We start from the raw sequence: 12,204 nt of genomic DNA, 5'->3' as shown, positions 1-12,204 counted from the left end.
CACACACATGCAATCATACACATATACACACACATGCACTCATACATACATACACAAATATGCACTCATACACACACACACACACACACACACACACACACTTAAATCTAGGTTCCATACCTGAAAGGAAATGGGACATTTGTCTAAGTCTAACACACTTCTGTAACATAATAGTCTCTGATTGCATTCATTTTCCTTCAAATGTCTTGATTTCACTCTTCACAGCTGAACACAACCCAGTTTTGTGCATGTATCATTACTTTCCTACTCCACTTTTTTGTTTAAGGACATCTATGTTCCATATCTTGACTAATGTGTAGTAGATAGCCATAAATATATGGGAATTATCTCTGTCTTGTGCTCAAAACCCATTAGGTGTGTGCCTCGGAGCAGTATAGCTGGATCATATGGTAGTTCTTTACTTCATAATTTCCATCAGCTCATGGCATCATGGCATATCTGGATTTTTTAAAACTTATTCTGTGCTATCTGGGAGTGTTTTTTCCTACTATAATAATAGTGGTGCATTTCTCTCCATTATGCAATATAAGGCAATAAACTGAAAATGAAAACCATGTCTTTCAGGATGATAAGGACCAACTGAACAGTGTCCAGTTTCATTCTGTCAACTTGACAGAGAGCAGAAACGTCTGAGAAGAAAGATTTGCGTGAGGAATTTCCTAGATCAGACTGGCCTGGGGACACATCTTGAAAGATCCTCTTGACTGCTAATTCAGACAAAAGAATTCACCCCACTGTGTACAGCACCAACTTCAGGCACTTGGGCATGGGTTATATAAGGTATCTAGCTGGGGTTGGGGATTTAGCTCAGTGGTAGAGCGCTTGCCTAGCAAGCGCAAGGCCCTGGTTTCGGTCCCCAGCTCTGAAAAAAAAAAGAAAAAAAAGGTATCTAGCTAAGCATGAGCCTGCAAACAAGCCAGCAAGTACCTTTTCTCCATGTTTTCTCCTGTACTCCTTTATCTATAAGGTAGTTCCTGACAAAGATAATACTGCCTTCAATAGCAAGCATTCCTTCATTCAGGTTTCTGCATTGAGTGCCTGCCATGACTTCTGAGGGTGACTCAGAAGTGTATGATGAAATACCTTCTTTCCTCCCCTAAGGTGACTTTGGTCATTGCGTTTATCACAACTAACAGACAGGAAACTAGACCATACAATGAAATATATGTTTGCCTTCCTTCACAGCCCTGGCCAAGCAGGTAGAAGAATTAAAAATGTTACATTCCCTAATTCTTATGTGTATCATCTTCAAACTGAGCAGAATGGGCCCTGGCTCTTTCCAATATGATCCCAAATAACACTACCATATTGCCTAGAATTGACAGAAATAATACCAATACATAAAAATAAATACAAGAATTAATAGCTGGGAGAAACTTACCCAGGGATACCTTTGACACAGAGGCAAGATGACTGAAGAGTAGGAAATCCGAACAATGCTAAGGGATTCTGGCTAAAGAATATGACTGTTCCAAGTATGCACAGGAGAAAATACAATACAATGAGAGGCCCAAAGCTTTACAGTGTCACACACACACACACACACACACACACACACACACACACACACACCACAAATGTAACTCTTTTGAGGCTCCATTGAATGACACAGCAGACAAAGCATTTAAAAGGCTTGTTTTATTAGTGGAAGTGATTAATAAATGTGTATTTCTTTGGATAATGTATTATAAACCTCACATAGCAGGCAGTAGAATAAGAGGTTTTTCAAAAAGATGAAGGCACTTAGAGAGAGGGGTTTCAAAGGAGCCACTAATAATCATCCTCTATCCCTTTCTCATTGGTTTAATGAATAAATATAAAATATTTAGATCAAAATCATCTCCATATTTGCCTAAAATACCTTATGTGTATACATAGACATATACACAAAAATACATAAATATATACTTGCATAAATGGGCCCATGCCCACGTGTGTGTGTGTGTGTGTGTGTGTGTGTGTGTGTGTGTGTGTGTGTGTGTGTCTGTATCCATGTACTGGGCCTGGGCTCTTTTTCTTCACTAATGCACAAGTACTTAAATGAAAGAAAGAACATTAGAAATGGGTCTATTTCATGGAGCCAAATATAATTGTCAATCTCAAGAATTTCCTGCACACCTAGCCAGTTCTGGATTGAATATTCCAACCTGCAGAAGTCCCTTGTCTGGTTGGTTTGAGTCTTAGCCTTTCACCTCCTCAGCGCCACGTTCTGTTCTCCTGACAGCTGCTGTGTTTTGCCACTCTGTTGGTTTCTAAGCTGCTCTGCCTGTGGCTGTCTGTCTAAGACAAAGGGGGATGGAGGGAAGACGAAGGCAGTGGAGCAGAGCAGAGCAGCTGTCAGAAGAAGGCCTGTGGCTGTAGGAGGTGAGAAGCACACCCCTGAGATGCAGCGGGTTCTGCCAGAATGGAAACAGAACACACGCAAAGGGGAAGGCAGAGGAACCGAGTCCACGTGTGAGCTCATTCTCCTGCGTGTGTTCTAGCCAACCTTTCAGTAGTGGATTTCCATGACGACTTAGAGAAAAGTTAGTTCTTAAAGACAGCAAGAGGAACAAAGTGATTTACAAGGAGACATGTTTAATGTCTTGACTAACATTAATACATTTAAACTACGAACAAAAGCCTTTTGTAAATAGGTGCTCTGTAATGGTTAAAAGAGATTTTTATTAGGTATTTGGTGTCTGTTTCCACGGGGTCTACATACAAGCAACCTTCTATCCTTTGAAAACAATCATTAAAAGCAACATGAAAATAGCTGGGTAGGGTAAAGCTATTCATATCAAATGTTCAAAGTATATAATAAAATAATCTTTTAATATTGTTATCAAAAGTGAAAGGGGCAATATGAATACTTAAAAAAAAAACAGATCTCAATAGCAGACTCCAAACATTAATTCCACATTTTTTCTTTTCTTTTTCAGAGACTTACCTTCCTCCAAACAAATGGTACCATTGAATACCAAATTTGAAATTATAAAGGTGGAAGCAAATAGATATCATACATGCATGCTGTTAATCACTTCCCTCCTGCTTTGAATGATATCGTTTTGTTCGAAAATGCTATTTTAATTGGTGCCCAGCCCAGACATAATCAGAGAGGCTTCCCACAGCACTTGATGGTAGCGGATGTAAAGGCCTTCAGCATTAGGCAGAGAATGAGGGAATCCCACTGACGAGGAGAAGGAGGAAGAATCATAGGAGTCAGAGGCGTTAAGGTCACCAGAACACAGCTCACAGAATCAACAAAGCAGACCTCATAAGGACTTATAGAAACTGGAACGGCAATCACATAGCCTCCATGGTCTGTACGAGGTCTTTCGCATGTGAGTTATGCTGGTTTAGCTTGAGATTGTTGTAAAATTCCTAACAGTGGGAGTTTAGGGTATCTCTGATTTTGTTTTTTGCCAACTTTTGGGACCCTTTTCTTTCTAATGGGTTGCCTTGTCCAGACTTGATATGCAGGTCTATGCCTAGTCTTATCACATCTTGTTATGCTGTGTTCAGCTGATATCCCTGGGAGGCCTGCTCTTTTCTGAAGGGAAATGGAGGAGCAGTGGATGTTGGGGAAATGGGAGTGAGTGAGAGGAGTGCAGGGAAGGGAAGCTGTGGTCAACATGTATTGTATGAGAGAAAAATAAAATTTAAAACAGAAAGAAAATGTTATTTTCTAAATACATCCCAGTGATTCCAAGTGTCTATGACACCCTAAGAGAAGTTTGCCCCTTCTCTTCCCTTCAGTGTTCCCTTATATTGTGCTTCAGTTCATGAGAACCCTCATTCTTTTAGTTCCCTGTTGGCATAGCCTAGTGTTCAACTAAAGGTTAGAAGCCTACACGGAGTTCTCTCCCGATTGATCATAGTCTCATAGATCCTGCTAGGTGCCTGGTATAGTCATTCCATAAAGAACTTTGAATGTTCCTGCAAGACTTCATACCTCACCAGCAGCAAAAAACAGCACCCAGAACCTCACCCTACTAAACTGGATCCTGCAAAGCCTCTGAGATACACTGACACTTTCAGCCATGGTGCCTTCTGCTTTGTTGTTTTATACTTGTTTAGTCATGGAGGCTATGCTCACACATGTGCATATGCCCTCAGAGGCCAGAAGGAGGGGTCAGATTCCCTCAAACTGGAGTTACATGTGATAGGGAGCTACAAAACATGGGTGCTAGGAACAAAACTCTAGCCCTGGATAAGAGCAGCAAGTGCCCTTAAGCACTGACTCGTCTCTCTAGGCACTGGGTTATATTTTTATAGTCAAGCCCTCTCAGTGTGTGCCCAAGTGTTTGTGTGAGGAGGGGGAATTTTGCATATTTGTATGGTATACATACAAGTGTGTCCAGGTTTGCATACCTGTAAACCAGACACAAGAGGACATCAAATGCATTCCCTTAGGTTTAAAATCTTCTCTGGTAGATAGAGCAATTTGGAAGTGTCATAACTCATTCTGCCCCTGCCCGACCTGCTTCCTGTCCTTTGGGTTTCTCTCCTCCCTTTGATTTCTGTCCTCTAGTCCTCTCCTATGAACTTGAGAAAAGTTCAACCAAATAAAAAGTGAGAAGAGAAAAATTTTCTATCTATCCAATAATTGTTAATTATTATAATTGGCCTCAATAGATAATAAAATGCAATCAACACATTTTCACAGATAGCTAATAAGGAATTTAAATTCTGAGTACTTTTAAAGGAGCTGGAGAAGGGACTCCATGGTAGACTGAATACCTAACGTGAACAAGATCCTTGGCTCGTCTTCAGCATTACAAAATCAGTACAGGGAAGGTCAGTCATAAAAATCAGTATTATTAGAGCTAATGATACAACACAGGAGAATAGTCCCCCCTTCAAACCAGTTTAGTCCCTAAAACTAATAAATAAATAAACACATTCCAGATGATTTTAAATATGTATATTAGTTTCAAAAATATAGAAGATACAATATTGAGAAAACTTTCCCAATTCTTCTAGCCACACATGATATCTATCATAAATTTACATATTAATGTTGACCTACAATATATCATAGTAAAGAAAATAAAGATAAATAGTGTGACCTTGATAAATGACCTATGCATTTTCTTAGCTGCACAATAATTACCTTTTAAGAGATTTTACTTTCATGTCCTAATTCATCACAGGAAATTCCATTGATTAAGTCCAAGAGTGAACTGGGCTTTCCTTTCACGAGTTTACTGTGTGGCAAATGTATCTGCTTAGGTTTAAAATAACCACCAAGCAGAAAAATTGTAGCAGCTCTATCAAAGCGGCAGAAGGAGGCCGATAAATTAGAAATGGAAGATGAGAAGAATTAATTGGTATTGAACATGAAAGGAAATTTTTAGTTCTTAAACTATGCTGTAATCTCTTCAACACTTTAATTAAACTCTCTCAAGGTTTAAAATCTTAAAATTCATTTTAAATGTAACCACTTGCCAACACGATTTACTCAAGATGTCAGTTTCTTACTCTCAAGAATTTAATTTAGAACTGATAGATTCGAGTCATCATCCCTCTGATGAGATTTTTTTTAAAGCTTACTCTTGGGAAACTTCACTTTATAAAACAAATGTCCTTTTCCACTGCAGGTGTGAGTAAACTGGTAAAGCTGTCTGCATAAACGGTTTTGCATTGCTAGAGAAAAGTGAACAGGAACGTCGCCTCTGATCCAGGCTTTCCTCTCCAAAGATCAAAGGAGAAGCTCCTGATCATAGATCCTAGAAACACTGGGACTCAGGGCACCATTCTCACAGCAAGGAGGGAATGCTAAAACCTGAAGCAAACCTCAGCATATTCAGGAGTACGGTGACTGCATACAAAGAACATAACTACATACCAATCACACGTGAGTGCACAGAATACTAACACAAAATGCTGAGTGAAAGAAGAAGCTCTCACTGTGCACACATTTCTAAAAGAACTAAAATAAATGGCTTTTGGTTTAAGGACGGGACGTTTCCCCTGATGGAATGGTGAATAAACACAAAGGCACGGTTAGCAGAAAACTCTAATGGAATTAAGAGAAAAGGGGGATGGAAAATTATCAGAGAGAGGTCTTCAAACCAATATTCCTTAGTTTGGCAATGCACATGTGGATGATAGTGCTGTGTTTATTATTAAGCTGGGGATAAAGTCACATATTTTTGTATGTATATTTCAGGATAGAATTTTCATTTAAAAGTATCGACTTAACTAATAGCAATATTTCACTTTTCCATTCATTAATTTATTTATTCATCTTATAATCCCAATTGCAGGCCCCCTCCTCCAAGTTCCTCCTCACACAGTCCCTCTTCCCATTCCCCTCCCCTTCTCCTCTGAGAAGGGAGAGACCCCCCCTCCCCCGGGTACCAAACCACCCTGGCACATAAAGTCACTGTAGTATTCTCCCACTAAAGCCAGACAAAACAGCCCAGTTAGGAGAACATAATCCATAGGCAAGCGGCAGACTTAGGGACAACCCCCGTACAATATTTCATTTTTGTAAGAATTTGGTAGTATTGTGATTGACGTTAGACGTTAGATACTTTCAATCAAATAGCCCATAGATTCTTAATGCTATTATTATCAGCTTACTGGTAATAGACTGACTAGTGTCATTCTATATTAGTGAAATAAAAATTACAAAGGCAGATAAATAAAGCAGATTTATGATAGATCATAAGGTGGCCTCATGATACCCAGTATTCATACTGTGTGTAACATGGTCCTTATAAATGTGACAGAACCTGTGACCTTCTGGCCAACAAGGTTGAAAAGGGTGGTGCAGTGCAGATGATTATATTACATATGGTAATATCTGTCTAGCAAGGCAACCCTGTCCAGCAGACAAGCAACTTGTCATATGATGAGTTCCTATGGAAATAGCCTTGTAGCAAGGAGCTTGTAGCAGCCTCCATTTGATAGCTGTCAAGAAACTGAGAGCCTCTGAGCAGCACTGCATAAGCAAAGCTTAGTTCTGCTAACAACCCCATGAATGAGGTCTTGTGGTTACAGACGAAGAACATGAAATTTCCTTTCTGATAAGCACAAAGCAAGAAAATCCTACTATTTTGCCTGCTAATGAAAAAATCAACCTTTTAGATTAAAGCAGAAAGGAAAATTTTTTAAATGGAGGAAAATGTTATGCATTCACAAAACCCATAAACACTGTCCAACTAGATGACTTAACTCCTGCTGCTGCTGCTGCTGCTGCTGCTGCTGCTGCTGCTGCTGCTGCTGCTGCTGCTGATAATGATGATGGTGGTGGTCGTGGTGGTGGTGGTGGTGGTGGTGGTGGTGGTGGTGGTGGTGGTGGTGGTGGTGATAATGGTGCTTCCAAACTTTGTACACTATCATTTAAAACAAAGAAATCTCATTGAATCCAATCTGGAATTATAATGAAGCATTTCCATAAAAGTTTCCTTTCTCTTCACGTCCAGTTTTAAGTAAAGTCTTCTCATGGCTCAACTGTGTCAAGAGTCCCCAAAGATGTTAAACAGGATATTAATGACAGTCATTGATTTGTATCTTTCAGGTAATTAAATTTCAAAATGTCACCTAGTATATTTATCACATGACTCAAAACTGTACTTTGATACTCATGTATGAATTTATGCCAAACTGAACATTAAACAATTACTCTATCCAATTTTTAGTGTCGGTTAAAAAATATAAACATATATTTGTTCACATAAGAATATTTTAGAACGAATTGAAATTTTATTGATACTACATTGAAAATGCATGCTCACTGTAATTTTCATTTGTAATAATGAAAATTAGCCATGATTAACCATCTACCAGTAATAAAAACAGCTATTCAACCAATGCCCAGTAGTGCAGTCATAAACACAGACAGATAAATATCCAGTAGTATTCTTCTACCATGAGCCAGAATCACCAGGGTTTTACTAGCCATATGTTCACCCCTGCAATCTACACATACCTTTCAATAGTAACTCTAAAAATTAACGTCCTCAAGTCTCCAATCAAAAGACACAGACGGGCTGAGTAGTCATATGAAAACCAAGTTAATTTGTCTGTTGTTTATAAGAAACTCACTTTGTCATTTACCCTTGGTATTACCTTAAAGTTAAAATAAAACATATTCCAAGCAAATGTAATCAAGTGTCAGGCAGGCCTTTCTGGCTAATATCTGGCAAAAGTAGACTTCAAACAAAAACTAATCAGAAGAAACAAAGAAGGGTACTCCCTTCTCATCGAGAGATCAATTGATTAGGAAAATACTGATTTACAATATTAAACATATGCAACAAACTCTGGAACACATTATATTGGAATAGATGCAATGGATCAAAACAAACCAAGTAACTGTGGTGGGTTTATTTTAACTTTTCATTGATATTTTTGTGAGTCTCACATTATGTGCCCCAATGTTACTCATCTCCCCATCCCTTCCTATCTGTTCTCTGCCCTCTCCCACCCCCAAAAGAAAAGAAAATGAGGTAGAATGTTTTTAATCTTGCTGTGGAAGCTGTAGTGTGTCACATGGTACCCCCTTTTGTCTACACATTTTATTTGGAAATGTTCATTGCAATAAGACATTAGTCTGTTTCAAGGTCTCTGGCTCCCTCTGCATTATCTATATTAGATCCTCTCTGGAACGCCTCTTGGATATTCTGCTGTTGCCCTGTGTTGTGGACATCATGATGCTTTAGATCTGCATAACCAGGCCTTTCACATGCCCCAACAGTTCATAGAGGCTAGATGTTAGGGTAGGCGAACTCAACGCCCTAGATCTGGGCATAGTTGAGTTAGTCAGGCCATCAGCTCTTTGGTACCCTAGAAGGGACTGCCTTGGCTAGCTCAGCCAATGTTCTGTGACAGAGAAGTGGCAGAGCCAGGGCCAGGTCCCCCCAAATCATACACTTGGGACCCCAGCTCAGCACAGTGCCTCCGGCTTCAGAGAAGACTAGGAACCTCTGTGTGGCCTTTGGTCATAACATGGGACTGGGACATCAACACAGACATCAACTGCCATAAGGCCAAGGACACGGTGCATTGCAGTAGTCTGGGCCCAAATGTCCCCATGGCCTCAGGTTCTCACTTTCTCTTCCATCTCTCCACCATGTACTCTTGTCTTTCCCAGCTCTCCAGCATACATTCAAATAACAGTCATTCCAGAAGTAGGTGATTTTAATACCCAACTTTCACCAGTAGATAGACTATCTGGACTGAGAGAGAAAGAGAGAGGGTGGGGGAGATCAGAATGATATGGTATCTAACAGCATAGCCCTAACAGAAATTTCCATAATATCCTACCCAAATGCCATCCTTACTACTCAGCAGCACATGAAATCATCTCTCACACAAACCACACATGCTAGGATCCAATGAAAATCTTATTTTTTTTCTCTTTACTGTTTTTTCTTTTTAATACTTTTTTCTTTTTATTTATTCTTCTCACATATATTATACCCCAACTGCAGTTTTCTCTCCTTCTCTTCTCCCCAATATCTTTCTCCTAACTCCTCTTTCTTCTAGATCCATACACCCACATTCACCTCCCCCTCAGAAAAGAACAGACCTTCGAGGGTCATCAACCAACTATGGGATGAAAGGCTACATTAAGAACAGGCGTATACTCTCACATCGAGGCTGGAAAGGGCAACCCTGTAGGAATCATAGGGTACCAAAGGCAAGAAAAAGAACCAGAGATGCCCCATCCTTCCACTGTTAGGAATCCCACACAACATAACACATATGCAGAGGACCCTGAAGAATATATGCTGCCTTATCTCTGAGCCTGTTTGAGTCCCAATCATTTGATTCTGTGGACCATGTTCTCGTGGGATCCTTGATCCCTCTGGCTCCTCCAATCCTTCCTCTCCTCCTCCACAGACTCAGCAAGTTCTGCCTAATGTTTGTCTGTAGGACTCAGCATGTGCTCCCGGGAGTTGCTGGATGCAGTCTCTTAGTATCTTTGCAATGATTATGCTAGGCTCCAGTCCTAGCACACCATGCAGGCATGACAAACTGTAGATCAGCGGTTTTATGGCTGGGTTGGTATTCCAATCCCTCTGCCTGAGGCCTTACCTAGTTACAGAGGATGGTCGGTTCAGGCTGCATGTCACCCATTGCTAGGAGTCTTCACTACTGTCACCCTTGTTGGATGATGACTTTATCAAAGACGAAATTTAAAAAGAAATGCAAATATTCTAGTGTTGTTGTAAAAATATAATAATTATATAACTATTGGTTGACTTTTTCCCTGCTAGGTACAGCACCGCAGTGCCCCAATCCAAGCCACACACTTTCCTACACTCAAACCCTCACATAAAAGAACACACAACACAACAATCTTTGACCCAACTGATAAGATATAATTGCCCACTTAAACATACAAAGCCCGGTACCATCCATCCCTTGAGAACATTAATAACCTGTAAATACACAGAGCAGAATCTTAACATCACCTGCCATGGCTTCTCACCCTCTCTCCGACCTGTCTTTCTTTCCTCTCATCTCCTCCTCTTCCTTCAAACTTCTCTCCCGCCCATCCTTCCTTCTCCTCCAATGACAGGCCTTCTTCTATCCTGTACCTGCCCCTCACCTGTACTTTACAGATTCAATGGGGAGAAGGTTCTGGTGAAGTCACCTGATTCCTGAGTACTGACTAGGCAGCAGTCCTTGGGGCAGTGGAATTAGCATCAAAATACAGGTAACTTCAGGGCAAACCACAACATTGTAGAACTAAATGAAAATAAAAATCCAACTCAACTCAACCTCTGTAACACATTTAAAGGCAGTTCCAAGAAGGAAGTTTATAGCCCTAAGTGTCAACAATAATTTTTGAGATAAATTCATAGAATGATAGGGCTTGGAGATATAATCACAGATCAGTGAGATATCTAGAGGATTTGTTTCTTGATACAAGAAAATGAGTATAATGAAGTAAAAAATCAAATAACAATAATTCTTTTTAATAAATGTATCTTCCCTGATGGCTTGTCTAAAAATCACCACTTGGCCTTCCATCTCTGTTAGGTTGGTAAGGTATTAAGCAAAGACAAAGAAAGAAGTAAGATGAGGTTGTCTAGAAAGAATGTGATCCAATCTAGAATATTTATAGGTGTTTGATTGGAGGATTGTGTTAAAGGAGCTAGGCTAAACAAATGACAGAAATATATGTACATCCAGTGGGTTTTTTTTCACTGTGACAACATATAGGAGAAAAACAACTAAAGGAAAAAGCTTAATTTGACTCATATTTTCAGCCATGATTAACTACCTCCATTGCTCTGAGTCTGAGACAAGGAAAGATATCATAATGGAGACAGTATGTTGTGAGAGAGACAGTTCATGGCCACTGGAAAAAGAGACACTAAAGACCAGGGACAAGATATACTCTTTAAAGGCTTGCATTCTATAGTCCATTTAGCTATAAATTCATCATTGGCTCAACTCATTGTTGACGATAAAATCAAGTAACTCCCTAAAGCCAATCAATGATAACCAAGTAGTAGACAATGACTTTGAGGGGTAAACTGTAACATTCTAACTCTGGGTGCCTAAACGTCACATCTACCTCATGATGCAAAATGCATTTGCTTCATCTCCACATCTTCAGATTCGGTCATACCAGCATTTCCCAAAATACAAGCACAATGTCTATGCAGAGACCCCCCATAAAAAACATTGATCTGTGAAGCCCTATAAAACACATAAACTTTAAAAAATCAATTGCCTCAATATAAAATTACATAAAGTAAACTTTCATATTCTAATAGAAAATAGGAAAACAAAGAAGTTCAATGAGCCTAAAGGATGACAAAAACCTTTAACAGAACAAACACTAAATAATTTATCTCCATGATCAGCATCTCGGGAGCATGATACAAAGTGAGAATGTGAGCCTAGGAAAGCCTTACTCCTAGGGCATTTCTTGCAAACTACAAGGCATCCCTCTTTAAGGGTTTATCACCAATGGCTACTGGGGCCTTCAAATTTCAGGTGTTCCACTTTTACCTTTCTCAGCTCTACACTATCTCTTTCACTTTACCCTGGCAGCTCTATGATCTACATCTCAAGGACTAACTACAAGGATCCTTACCCTGTAGTCCATTACCTGATCTCCTAGACTTTCTTTTGAATATCATTGGAAGCATCCTTGACTCTACAACTCAAAATTGCATTCTGCAAAATCATCATCATAAATACAGCACCAAAATCTTCCACCCCTTGAAG

At 39.7% G+C, this 12,204-nt stretch overlaps 1 protein-coding gene across 1 annotated transcript in view; it reads right to left on the bottom strand.

The window, feature by feature from the left end:
- Positions 1-4,919: 4,919 nt before the first annotated feature.
- Positions 4,920-12,204, bottom strand: part of LOC120102838 (uncharacterized) — a 108,802-nt gene continuing 101,517 nt past the window's right edge. Inside the window, exon 6 of the transcript XR_015620159.1 lies at positions 4,920-7,346. The gene's annotated coding sequence lies outside the window, so the exon portion shown is untranslated. The remainder of the gene's footprint in view (positions 7,347-12,204) is intronic.

This window comes from Rattus norvegicus, chromosome 5 (genome assembly GCF_021556685.1).
Source record: "Rattus norvegicus strain SHRSP/BbbUtx chromosome 5, alternate assembly SHRSP_T2T, whole genome shotgun sequence".
NCBI classification, from domain to species: Eukaryota; Metazoa; Chordata; class Mammalia; order Rodentia; family Muridae; genus Rattus; species Rattus norvegicus.
The sequence above is the reverse complement of the archived record's forward strand: the minus strand, read 5'-3'. Positions and strand labels throughout refer to the sequence as shown.